Genomic DNA, 12,589 nt, shown 5'->3' on the forward strand with positions numbered 1-12,589 from the left:
ATCTTCAACATGTGCATCATGGGAACGTGTAATGGTGATGAATAGGTGTAGAATAGGAGTTCTACAAACAGCACAGTCATTCAATGTGGCTCTTCAGTGCAAGCCAACTGCTTTATCTGATACTTTATGGAGATAGAATTTCAATCCATCCTTCTACTATAGAAAAGCAACTGGTGAGTTTCGGTTCATGGAGAGACAATAAATCTGTATCTTGAATTTTGTGGCTATCAAGAGCATCTTTGAGGGCTGGAGAGATGGCTCAGTAGCTAAGAATACTCACTGCTCATCCAGAAGTTCTGAGTTCAATTCCCAGCAACCAAATGGTGGTTCACAGCCATCTGTAATGGTATCCAATGCCCTCTTCTGATGTGTCTGCAGATAGCTACAGTATACTCATATACATATAATAAATAAATCTTTAAAAAAAATAGATCATCTTTGAGATTTGAGGCCTTGAGTCTTGCCTTTGGGCTAAAATCTTTAATGCCTTATTAATTACTACGCTTAACTTTGCAACTATCAGCTTCTGACTTCACATGTCCATGTGCTTTTTTTCAGTTTACTCTGATGGTGCAGTTATGGCATGAGGATTCTTGTATATATGTCATGCAGTGTGGGTAGATAATAGTTGCAAAAAGCAAGCATCCCCCCCCCCCCAAGCCATATAAGTCTGAGCAGTATGATCTCTGTTCTACTGGGGTAGAAATGATCTCAAATGCCAAGTATGGACACGCATCTTTACAGACTGGCTGCAGATAAGTCCAGGCACAGCAGTGGATGCTAATCTCAGACATCACTGTGTACTTGGCCTCCTCTCTACCGTAAAGGAGTCAACTGGTCAAGGAAAAGGTGTAAAAATATTTCAAATAAGGAAATCAGATTAGCAAAAACCTGCCAGAAATCCCACATTTATTGGTAAGTCACAGTAGCATTTCAGAAGTGACAAGAGCAGCAGTTGGTCACAGTGTCTGCCATGTAGGAGACATGGGTGCAAACAAACAATTGGGAAATGACTCTCTTAAGGGGAATGCCAGTACTGAGTGAAAGTTGGTTAGCTCTATCACTCACTCCACAGAAGATGAGGAGACATGCAGGGGCAGGCAGGTGCACAGCTACAAGGAATAACCAAGAATCTGCTAAGAGGGAGAGGGGAAGAAGAAATCTCTCTGCTCTAACACTGACTATGGATGCAACCTGGTTCTACTGTCCCTGTGACACTGGCCATGAATACACTGCAGATCAGGGCTAAATCGATGTTCTAGTCAGAATGTTGTTGGTCAAAAGCACTCATCACCTTGTCTTCCAAAAAAAATCAAAGACCCTGGATATAGGACCTTATCTTTAACTGGATCATCATCAAGGACAGAATTACAGAACATCACGGCAGAGGCTGGCTGTGACCTGTGATGGCCCACAGGGCCTCCTTGCATTTTCTTTGGCTCAGGGGAGTTGGACTTCTCCACTAAACTTCCCCCTGATAATAGTTTTTAGAGTACAGGTGGAGAAAGACAATTCTTCAATTGCATTCCATTGCCTAACTCTTCAGGGCTGATACCAAGACACATGTAGAAGTGTCTGGCATGAGAATTTAGATGCTTAGAGCAAAAGCCTAACATATAGTCTAGGTATCTACATGCTTGGTTCTGCACATAGGAATCTGAGTTAGAGCATGAATCCTTCCTGGGTGGCCATTTCGAGGCAGTGGCATCAACAGGAACACTAGGGAGGAGACACCAAGTCAGATATTGCTGGTAGCTCTTTGGCATCCTCCCTGCAGCTTGTGGACACTTGAACCTGACAGTAGAAGGGACACGATTCTCTCCCACTCCCATGTGAGTCAGTGTGGCGGAGGCAGTGATGTACAGACAGCGCAGCAACCACAAATGTGCGCACCAGTGTCTCAGCCAAAACCACTTTTTGAAAATACAATTCTTTTGACACATGGTAATGAGAAAACTTCTTCCTTCCTACTTAATCACCAAAGTGTTTCTGGTTTTAGGATTCATTTGAGGGAGATTATCTGATTTATAAATTCATAAATAAGATTGTCTTTCCATTTCATGGTTGGTAATCTGGAAACAATTTTATGGCTTAACAAAATTACAGCAACTGGAAACTTATGCAGCCTTCTCCCGCGATGAAACGTTATGATGTGTGTTTAATGTGAAAAGGGAAAATAATATAAGAGAAACGTAGTGGAAGAAGAGAAATTAAACAGGACCCTGTCATTTTACTGCAGTGGCAATTCTGCATGATAACCATCAGAATATTAAGGACGCTTAGGCTAATTCTTGCCAATTTCACTTGGTTTAAGGTATTATGGGTTGGTGTAATTACTGTCAAAAAGATGGTTCAAAAATGATTTCATAAACCATTTTATATCATTCTGTAAACTGTATTTATGTGATGAGTAGAGACAGTTAACTAGTCATTTAATGCTGCAAGTCAACTTGGCTGCACCAATCTGTTTGAGGCCCAAATATGACATGAATAAAAAAAAAATCAAAGAAATTTCAGGGCAAGTGTGGTTCCCATCATCAATTAACTCCTGAAGGACATCATCCCTCCCTGCCCTGGTCCATGTGTAGGGAAAGCAAACGCCCATGGTGTTAGAGGCCTGCCCTTTCTGCCTTTGGATCAGAGGGAAGAAAACCTTTTATGTTTGAAGAAATACTTGTAGCCAGCAAATTCATTTATGTGATTTTTGATTCAAGTTTCATCTTTAGCCTCTTTTGATTACGGACATGTCTTTGTCCTGAAGAAAGCCTCCTTGAGCCTGAATATGTTTCTTATCTTTGTATGGGTAAGCAAATTTATACCAATGAGGAACCAAGCTAACACCAGACTGAGTGAAGACCATTAACTCTTTATGGTGAATCCCAAAGGAGATGTGCAAGCATGGTTGTCATATGAGCCTGTGTACATGCACATGTGTATCCATGCATATGGAAGCCCAAGGTTGATGCTGAGTATCTTTGAGAGTCACCTTTCACCTTATTCTGGAGTTTCTCAAGGACTTAAGAGCACGTTAGGCTGGGTAGCCAATCAGCTTCAAGGACGCACCTGTCTCTGCCTCCCCAGTGATAGGGTTACAGAGGCCTGCTGCCTGTTCTTATGTGTGACCTGGTTCTGAACTCAGGTGTACGTGTGTGTGTGTGTGTGTGTGTGTGTGTGTGTGTGTGTGTGTGAGACAAATGAACTGAGCCATCTCCACAGCCCCAAAAGAATACTTTTTCAAGATACAAGAAGGATCTGGAGGAGCTGGCTGAAACAGTCAAGCAAGATAATGTGCATGAGAAATTCAGCCTTCCTTAGCCAGTTCCCTATCTTTAAAAATAGCTTCATAGGACAATAACAACTATAGGGACTGAGATTGCTCTTCTAAGAGTACTAAGTGATCCCTAAATTCACTTCTAGGTCTAATAGTTTAGATTAGATTCAGATTTGTTGTCCCTCCTCACTATCGCCAGGGATCTATGCTTATTTGCTAAAAGTGTGGTTTCTAGCCAACAGCATTGTTAGGAGCTTCTGGGGCCTAGCAAGAGAAAGCCATCAACGGAGAGTACTTTTGAAGGAGATGTTGGGATCCTGGCTTCTCCCTGAGTTTCCTGTATGCTATAAGGTTTCAGTCTACCAAAGCACCCCAAGTCATGCTGTCCTGCCTCACCACGATTAGCACGCTAATCCACCAAACAATTGCAGACTCAAGTCGTAATCTAAAATAAATCATTTTAACTTTTAAGGTGTTTTACTCAGGCATTTAGTTATAGCAATGGAAATCTGAACAACACAGATCATTCACACACACACACACACACACAGACACACACACACACACACACACACACAGACACACACGCTCACATTCTCCCAAGAAAGTGAGAACTGGTTAGTGAGCCATCGTCTCCTCACAGGGCCTTCCACAAGATCAGTGTCCCTGCAGGAAGAGCACTGACAGAATTAAACTCTTATGTTTACAAGTATTGAAGGCATTTTTCACAATTGGATAGTGAACAGGTTTCAAGCCCTTGCTTGTTCACGCCCTGTTTCTACTGTATGAGAGGAGATACATCCTAATTAACTAAAGATGCTGTTAAGGAATGAAGCCAACAGAACAGCAGAACCCAGGTCCTCATGCTGTGCTTGAAGCCTTGCAGGTAACTACTCTATTCGCTTTCCATTTCTGAATCTCTGAATCACCTCTGCTTCTCATTGAGGGGATATGCATGCAGCTGGCTGTTAGAGACTATTATCCACCTGCCCTCTGCTTCTGGAGTGAGCAGAAAGGATAAGTGTGCTTTGTCCTCCCTACGGTGGCTTCAGCCATCACAACATGTCCTCTGCTCCTGAAATTAGAATTTACTTGAAAGGATCTTGAGAGGCACTGGAGGAAGAGCAACCAAAATCAGGAATATATTGCATAATAAATGTATTTTCAATTAAAAAAAGAAATAGATGATTTTAAAAAAGAATGACTTGTCTTAAGTTGCCTTCCAAAGTTGAGAAGCTCTCATACTTGTGGGTATTCCAGCACAGGAGCTGCTTTTCTGTCATATAGCTGTGACTGAATACTGGACAGAAAGCCATTTAGAAGAGAAATGATTTATTGTGTTTCACAGTTTGAGAAAGCACAGTCCATGGTGTGAGAAAGACCCCCCAGAACTCACAGTGGTGGGAGCACGTCTCTGTGACTTCACACCTCTGGACAGACAGGTGGCCAATGAGCAGGGTAGTGATACAACCCTTCATTCAGCCCATCCCCCTAGCAACTCATTTCCTGCAACCTGATCTCATCTCCTAAAGTCCACAGCTTCCCCTGACAGTGCCTCCAACTACGGACCAAGAGTTCCTATGAACCTGGTGCTCGCAGGTGTGTGTGTGTGTGTGTGTGTGTGTGTGTGTGTGCGTGTGTGTGTGTGTGTGTGAGAGAGAGAGAGAGAGAGAGAGAGAGAGAAATCATTTCATACTAAGACCATATATAACCTTATTCCAATCTGCCAACTTTTGTAGCTTTAAGATCCATGCTAACAAGCTTTGTAGAAGCCTGATATTCCAGATTCTTAAACACTTCTGTTATGCTGTGACTCCAGCTTCCAACCTGGAATGGCCTTATTGTCTAGACCTGTAACTCCCAAATCGTTGTTTATTCTCATTGGGTCTCTTATTCATACAGACTTCTCTTTATACAGCCTGTGCTTCTTGCTGTCAGCCATCAGTACTGTCTAGACAGTCTCTGGGGATTTCCTTGTTCCTTATGTTTTCTGAAGTTTAAACCGAAGACATTGATCTGTCCTGTGGCTATGGCCTGGGTCTGGTACAGTAAGTCTCCTACGTCAAGGTGGGGTTCTTGTGGTGGAGGAGACCTCTTCAGTGGCAAGGATGACAATGAAGGTAGGGTTAGGGCTAGGTGGGGAGGAAGGGAACGGACAAGGATCATGATATCCCCTTCAAGTGTGTGCCTCCAATGACCTAACTTCTTTCCCCTAGTCCTCAACTCCTTAAGGATCAATGACACTACAGGACCAAGTCTTTAACAGGTGTCTTAGGAAGGTTTCAGATCCAAACTATAATAGTTCCTAGAGTAGATACTATTATAACCTATGTGCCCAATCCTGTCAAGACTCTTGCTTCTGGGCTCTTTCCCAGCCTTCCAGTTCCCAGGCCTTAACTTTCTGATTGTCTGAGGAGAGCAACAAATGCCAAGACATGGCCCCCATAACACTTCTAAATCTTACAATATCATTCTCTATTGGTTTCAAGCAGACAGGTGAGGTGTGTCTCACATTAGACAGCCATATTTTCCTAAGCCAGAAAAAGACGGGCTAAATCAACAATGTTTACCTAAAATGCACTGCATGGGACAATAATACCATTGTCGTGGATGTCACAATGCTTACAATTGAGCCTGGAGCCCGTATACCATCTCCAGGTGCTGAACCACCAAACTTCACCTGCGTCCTGTACTGAATTTATGATGCACAGAACTACACACATATGTAGACAAGTCTGGCTTGAAAGTAAAACTGGAACCCTGTTTGTAGATGAGGGTAAAAGGCTGTTTATAGAGGCTCTGAGGTGCCAACAGAGTCCAAGCCTACAGTCTGAAGTGAGGAGGAAACAGCAGAGTTGGTGGTGCTCCCGCTAGGCCTCAGCTCCTCACAGACCCATGCTATTTGTTTTCCTCATGGCTATGGGAGAGGGCTGATTATCAACTCCACATTCACCTTGGCAATGACTTTGGGTGTAGGCACCATGACAGGAAATAAGAACTCATGACACAGAATGTTCTCTCTCCATCCCAGGCTTTAGACAGCCTGCAGGGGGACATGGGGAGTCACACCCAAACGAAGATTGTGTGGAGTGCTTAAGTCCTTGACTCTTCACAAAGAGCTGTCAGCTAGAGCTGCACCTCTTCCTGAGAGCTGGCAGGGAAGGAAACACCGAGGCTGGTAGGGCACAGACTGAGAGCTCTACCGTGGGTGCAAGAGGAAGTGCAGCAGGAGCAAACCAACGAGAATGTAAAGTCAGCAAAAACACAGAGCAGGAATTGATCTAGACTTGTGTTCCAACTCATGCAAGCATAACTTCTTTCCTCTACAAGTTCAACCAACATTTATATTTTAGGCACCAACAACACAAAAATGAGGTTACATATCCCCCCTTTCAACCTCCCTGCCATCACACACACACACACACACACACACACTCAGAACAGGCCTTGATGCCTGGCAAGGCTAAAGGATTTGAGGAGCTACTGAGCCTACAGAAGGAGGGGAGGACAGGGTGGGTTCTTTTTCAGGCTCCACAGGGAGGGCGAATCCTATAATTTACTTGCAAACCAGCAAAAAGGAGCCACTGGTTACTATGTTAAGCAGGCAGGGATAAATCAGACTGGCCCTAGTCTAGTTGACATGTGTGATCGCCTCAGACACAGGTCATTTTTAGGGGCTTTGGCTCTGACTGTGATTGTGATGGAGGCTGGTGTGAGGACATTCAGGGACTAGTCTTTAAATAGGAACTCCTGTCTTCTTTGTTGAGAACAGCCTCAAGTAGATGGACTCGAGTGAGAAGGCAGCTTAGGAAACCGCATGATAGTCAAGTACAGCCCCTCTCAGCTGATGGCATCTGGGTGAAGTCCTGAGGCTGGAGAGGAGCCATCCAGGCGGCTGTCAGTGGCAGCAAGCACCACAAATGCACAGTTTTCAAAGCAGGCAAGTGTCTGCCAAGTTCAGACCCAGGGGCCAGCACACATGCAGTGGAGTTCATGGCTGGGGATGCCAAAGGTCTGCTAGCGTCTGGATCCCCAAGGCTGGTGTGGTAAAGGATTCATTCCTAGACTGTGGTAGGACTGGGGGAGTGGGACCTTTAGGAAGAGTGTGAGTATGTCCTTGATGGGAATATGTGACCTTGGCTCAGTTTGCCTTGCTTTGCCTCCTGTCTGCCATGAATTACAGGGACGTCTTCCAACACACACCTCACTTTGATAAAAGTACAGCCCAGGCTCAAGGTGACAGGGTTAAGTGAACATGTACTGAAGTCTCTGAACCCATGATCCATGGGCCCTTCCCCTAAGTCTTAGATATTTTGTTACAATGATGACAAGGATACACAGATCTCAAGTCTCAGCACTTAGAGGTCACAGGGTCAAAAGGCTCTGCCATAGTTAACAGAGATGCCCCTGGTTTCCTGGTACACTAACCTGGAAAGAGCATGTCTAAAATCCAGTGGGAATCGGAATCCTAGAATTGCATTTAGGAGGAACTTATTTGGCCCTCATAATTCTTCCCATTCTGGTTCAGGGACCCTGACTGAAAGGGGGAAAAGGAAGGGTGTGCCAAGCCAGGCAAGTAGGTCAAAGCTCAGACACACCCAGGCCAGGGCTCCCAAGGTATACCGGAGCCCGAAGAGGCTCTTCCCAGCTCTACAAATGCAGCTAGGAAACACTCCCAGTAGTTAATCCACTTTACAGTTGACTTTCTGTGTGCAGACTGTACTAGTTGGGACCTGAAAATAGCCCCAAGTCAAGTGACGAGACTCAGCTGTTTCCTGGATCTGGATGGCAGCAAAACTCCATAGCTTTCTGGTTTTATACCCGAGAAGACTTTTATTGATTAAAGAACTTCCTGAGTCACAAAGTGGGCTTTGTACCTATTTCGTTAGAACTGCGAAGAGCCCATGGTGGGTGATCCCTTCATGTTATAGCAGACACTGAATATCATCAAGGGAAGGTTTCTTCAGGAAGCACGGCTAATTTGCCTGTAGAGTACAGGGACCAGGGCTTTCTGGCTATGGTGACACACAGCCCGAGATGAAGCATTTCATTTCCTGTTGGCTCTGCCAGGCAGGTGACTCTAGCTCACACGCCCCAGAGCAAGCCAACACAAACTCATCAATTTTGAAGTTTTTCTTTCTCTTCCCCAGGGTGCTCTTCAATATTCATGCTCTGGAATAGCATTTCTTTCTTCATTTTCTTTTTTTTTAAAGTACAGGTACAAACTGGTAGAAATAGTTATTCATTTCTGTTACAGAACATGATTTATCTTCAACTGACAGACACTATGGAGACAGGCCCTCCGGTGCTTGTGAAAATAAGATCCACCATGCCAGCCTTTTCTTTGACAGGATTTCACATCATTGTCTGCATTGTTCTCAACTCCTGATCTTCCTGCCTCAGCCTCATGAGCTCCTGGGAATAACAGGTGTATCTCCCGGGCCTGCCTCCTGCCTAATTTAGCTGTAAAATCCTAGCATGGACTCCAAAGGAATAAAATGACTCAAGGCTGGGTTGTGACAGTTTATTTTCTAATCCCAGCACTCAGGAGGCAGAGGTAGGCAAATCTCTTGAGATTTTTAGTCAGCCTGGTCTACAGAGTATGTTCTAGGGCTACATCCAGGGCTACACAGAGAAAACTGGTTTCAAAAATCCACAACATACCATACCATACCATACCATACCATACCATACCATACCATACCATACCAAACCAAACCAAACCAAACCAAACCAAACCAAACCAAACCAATCCAATCCAATCCAATCCAATCCAATCCAATCCAATCCAAAAGGAATGACTCAGAAAAAGAAGGAAGACATTTCTTGTCTGAGCCCACCCTGATGTTCTTATTGCTTGTCACCTTTCTAGTGGCTTGTGGGTGATGGAGGAGGTAGGGACTTATTGATTACTTTTATCACAAACAGTATAGAGCAGTGGGGGTTACCTCAGCTTACTCAAATGGCTCCAGGTATCACACTCTGGACTGTGTCTCCTTTTTATTTTCTGTAAAGTCAGGCTTCAGGACAAGTGGCCTCCGAACCCGCTTTGGCTCTGAGGATGGACAAGGACATGACTTCTTTCACAGCAGTACAGTAAACAATACTAATTTTGTTTTTAAAAAAGACCTACCACTTTCGAAAAGCAGGAATTGATGCTTTGAGCTAGCTGTAATTTTGAATCACATCATTCATGAAAAATAAGGCCCAGAGTTTAAGTAAGGATAAATGTCATCTATTTGACCATCAATTGGAGAAACAATGAATCCTAACACAGTGCAGGCATCACGAGAATCTGAGTTACTTAGACAAGCCTTGTTTTCAGGCCCAGGGCAGTCACAGTGATTTCTACAGCTTCCTGGAGGCTGGATCTGTCCCTAAGCCTTGATTCTTCTCTTTAGAGAGGTTCTGAATGGGGACCAAAAGGAATTATCTGAATGTTAAATTGCTTAGGCGACTCCATTTTCCTTGAGCCAGACCTTTCCTTAAGGCTTCTGATTGACAGCACCTCTGGAGAAAGAGTCATGTTTTAATTGATCCTAATTAGTGACAGGTAGCATCTTTTTCTCTGGAGAAGTTCATTTGTTTAAAGTAGCTCAGACTTTATAGTGGTCATTCCCTGGTATTTTTTTTACAGAGTATCTTTGGGGTAAGTATAGGGAGAGCTATATTTATACATCTGATAGATGGCCAAAATATTTATTAGACATCTCTTGCATGAGCTCAGAGGTCTATTGAATGCCTACCAAATATTCTTTACCCATGAGGTTATACTCCTGGGAATTGTAGAAATAATTCAACGTATCGGCACCTACTTGATTTCTCAGACTGGCAAAACACCCTATCATGATGTCATTTTATAGGTACTGTAATGGTAGAAATATAGCCAGTTTTGGATAAAGACCAGTTGGCCTTCTTTTTCTTTCATTATATACCGGCCATAAATTCCAGAGCATTGGAAGATTGTCACGACACTCCCAGATGGGCCTGACTTAGGAAAAGTGCTCCCGCTTCTGAATTCTTAGCAATTTCAATCTTTATCACTGCTTTGGAATTAATTATGTACACGCATTCCCCCCAATTATGGTAGGGGTGTAATTGAAAAGTTTACTTGTACTTTCATTGTTTAGGACTTGGAATAAGTGGTGGTTGGATTTCCAGCTGGCCCACAGAAGCCTCTTTACCCTAAAGTGTATTATTAGTCCTTTTACTCCACATTGTTTTCAAGGGAAAAAAAAATGTGTCCTAACTTCCCAGCTGGACTCTGAAACACCAGGACGAGATCTCCCCCTAAGCAGCTCAAGACTCAGAGAGGCGCTGTACCTGACATGTCTTCCCCCCTCCGTGCTTTGCTAGAACTCTGTCTCTTTCAAGAAGACAGGAAATCATCTCCCAAGCATCCCCAAAGCCAAAACAAAACCACAATGCCATTTGTCAGATGCCTAAGAGTACAGCACCGGGGCCAGAGGCTTGATGCACTCAACCAGAGCACAGCTTAGATGTATATATATTAAGCTCTGAATGTTTTATAGTTGTCTTCAAAGTTTATGGTCCTTGTGTGTGAGAACCACATCTAAGCTCCTCTCTGTCAGGGCAAAGCAACCAGTTCACAGCCAAGTGGGTGAGAGAGGATCTCAATAAACACCCATTGATCCACAATTACAGCTCTGTGGGAAAGCAATTTAGGCAAGGGCCCAGTTAGTCAGGCACCAGGAAACATCCAACAGATGGTAATCCAGGTAAGGCAACCACACCTGTGGAGGGGCCTTTGCCATCAAGACCTTTGCCTAGACTGTGCAGGTCCAGGGTAATCTTAAAAGGATGCCCACAGTCTGCCTTGTCTTTCTGTCCCCAGACTTCAGGATGCGCCATCTTGAAGACATTTCTGAACAGACTTGGTAGTGGCTTTGCCACTTTATATATTCTGATCTGAATCTTTGAGTGAGCAAATTCCACTCTGCATTTATACTCCCTGTGCCCCCCCCCCCAGTCTATCTTTTGATTTTATTCTCTCTCCCTTTCCCATCATAACTTTCAGTGTTTTCTGCTATATATATATATATATATATATATATATATATATATATATATATTTTAAATCTGTCTGCATCTTGAGGCAGCTGTGTCTTTCCATGTCTGTCTTTGTCCCTATCTCTCTTTCTCTGACTCTTTGTCTCTCTGTCTCTCTGTGATAGAGGGGTTTGCTAAAGGAGGAACTCTTTTGGAAGATTTTTTTGTTGTTGTTTTTTTCAAGACACTGTGTAGCCCTGACTGTTCTGGAACTCACTCTGTAGACCAGGCTGGCCCCAAACTCAGAAATCCACCTGCCTCTGCCTCCCAAATGCTGGGATTAAAGGCATGCACCACCACTGCCCTGCCAAGGAGGAACTCATAGACACTTGTATGAAGTTGTTATTTTCTCCACTTTCTAAGAGAGCAAATGGCAGATGGAGTAAGACTACATCAATGCATAAATGAACCCCTCACCCCACCCCGGTCAACACGTGTGGGAAGGAACGTTTGAACCTGGGCAGGCTTTGAAGTCCTCACCATAGCAAAACCCTGCGCTGATGGCAGTTCCAGTGAGCTCTATCCTAATGCTCCGTTAGCTGGAAGCCTGGGGCAAAGCTTGGGTATATAAAAAGATCCTGTTTTAGAAATGAACAGCCCAAACCAAACCAAACAAGCAAACGGGCAACACTGCTTTTTATCAAGAGGTAAAGGGCAGAACAGACGCGATGATGTCACTGTATTTTATGCCCGCCGCACAGCTGTTTGTCAGGCTTACTATGTTTCAGAAAAAGTTCTATTATTTCCCTGGGAGCATAGTGTCTCCATGGAGGTTTCTATTTTAGGGGTGGGGTGTGCACTTGACCATGTTCAGAGACAGCTTGGTTGTCCTCACAGGACAACCATTAGGGTGGCTCACCTTGACGACCCCAGGGGGAAGTAAAAGAAGAACCCTACATGGTCCACTGTGCTCTAGCAGGAGAAAGCACTGCTTGGGGACACTTTGAGAGGCTGCCTGTCAAGTGAACACTTTTAAATGCCACCAAGTCAGACATAAGCTCTCATCTGATCAATTCCTAAAGCAGGAAGCCACCCAGCCCCTCAAAGCTACCAACAAAGCAACACTTAGTTCTTATAAAGTGAGAGAGTGATGGGAAACCATCAGAAACAGACCTAAGCTACCAGCTAACATGCAGGCTTTCTTCTGGACACGGACACGGACACACACACACACACACACACACACACACACACGTTTTCTTTACTTTTCTTCATAAATGGCCAAGGATAAGGGCGCCTGATAAATTG

The 12,589-nt window shown here is 44.1% G+C and overlaps 1 protein-coding gene across 14 annotated transcripts in view; it reads right to left on the reverse strand.

The window, feature by feature from the left end:
• The window catches only part of Kiaa1217 (KIAA1217 ortholog), a 295,062-nt gene that overhangs the window by 44,517 nt on the left and 237,956 nt on the right, over nt 1-12,589 (reverse strand). The window lies entirely within an intron of this gene.

This window comes from Apodemus sylvaticus, chromosome 14, assembly GCF_947179515.1.
Source record: "Apodemus sylvaticus chromosome 14, mApoSyl1.1, whole genome shotgun sequence".
Classification (NCBI taxonomy): Eukaryota; Metazoa; Chordata; class Mammalia; order Rodentia; family Muridae; genus Apodemus; species Apodemus sylvaticus.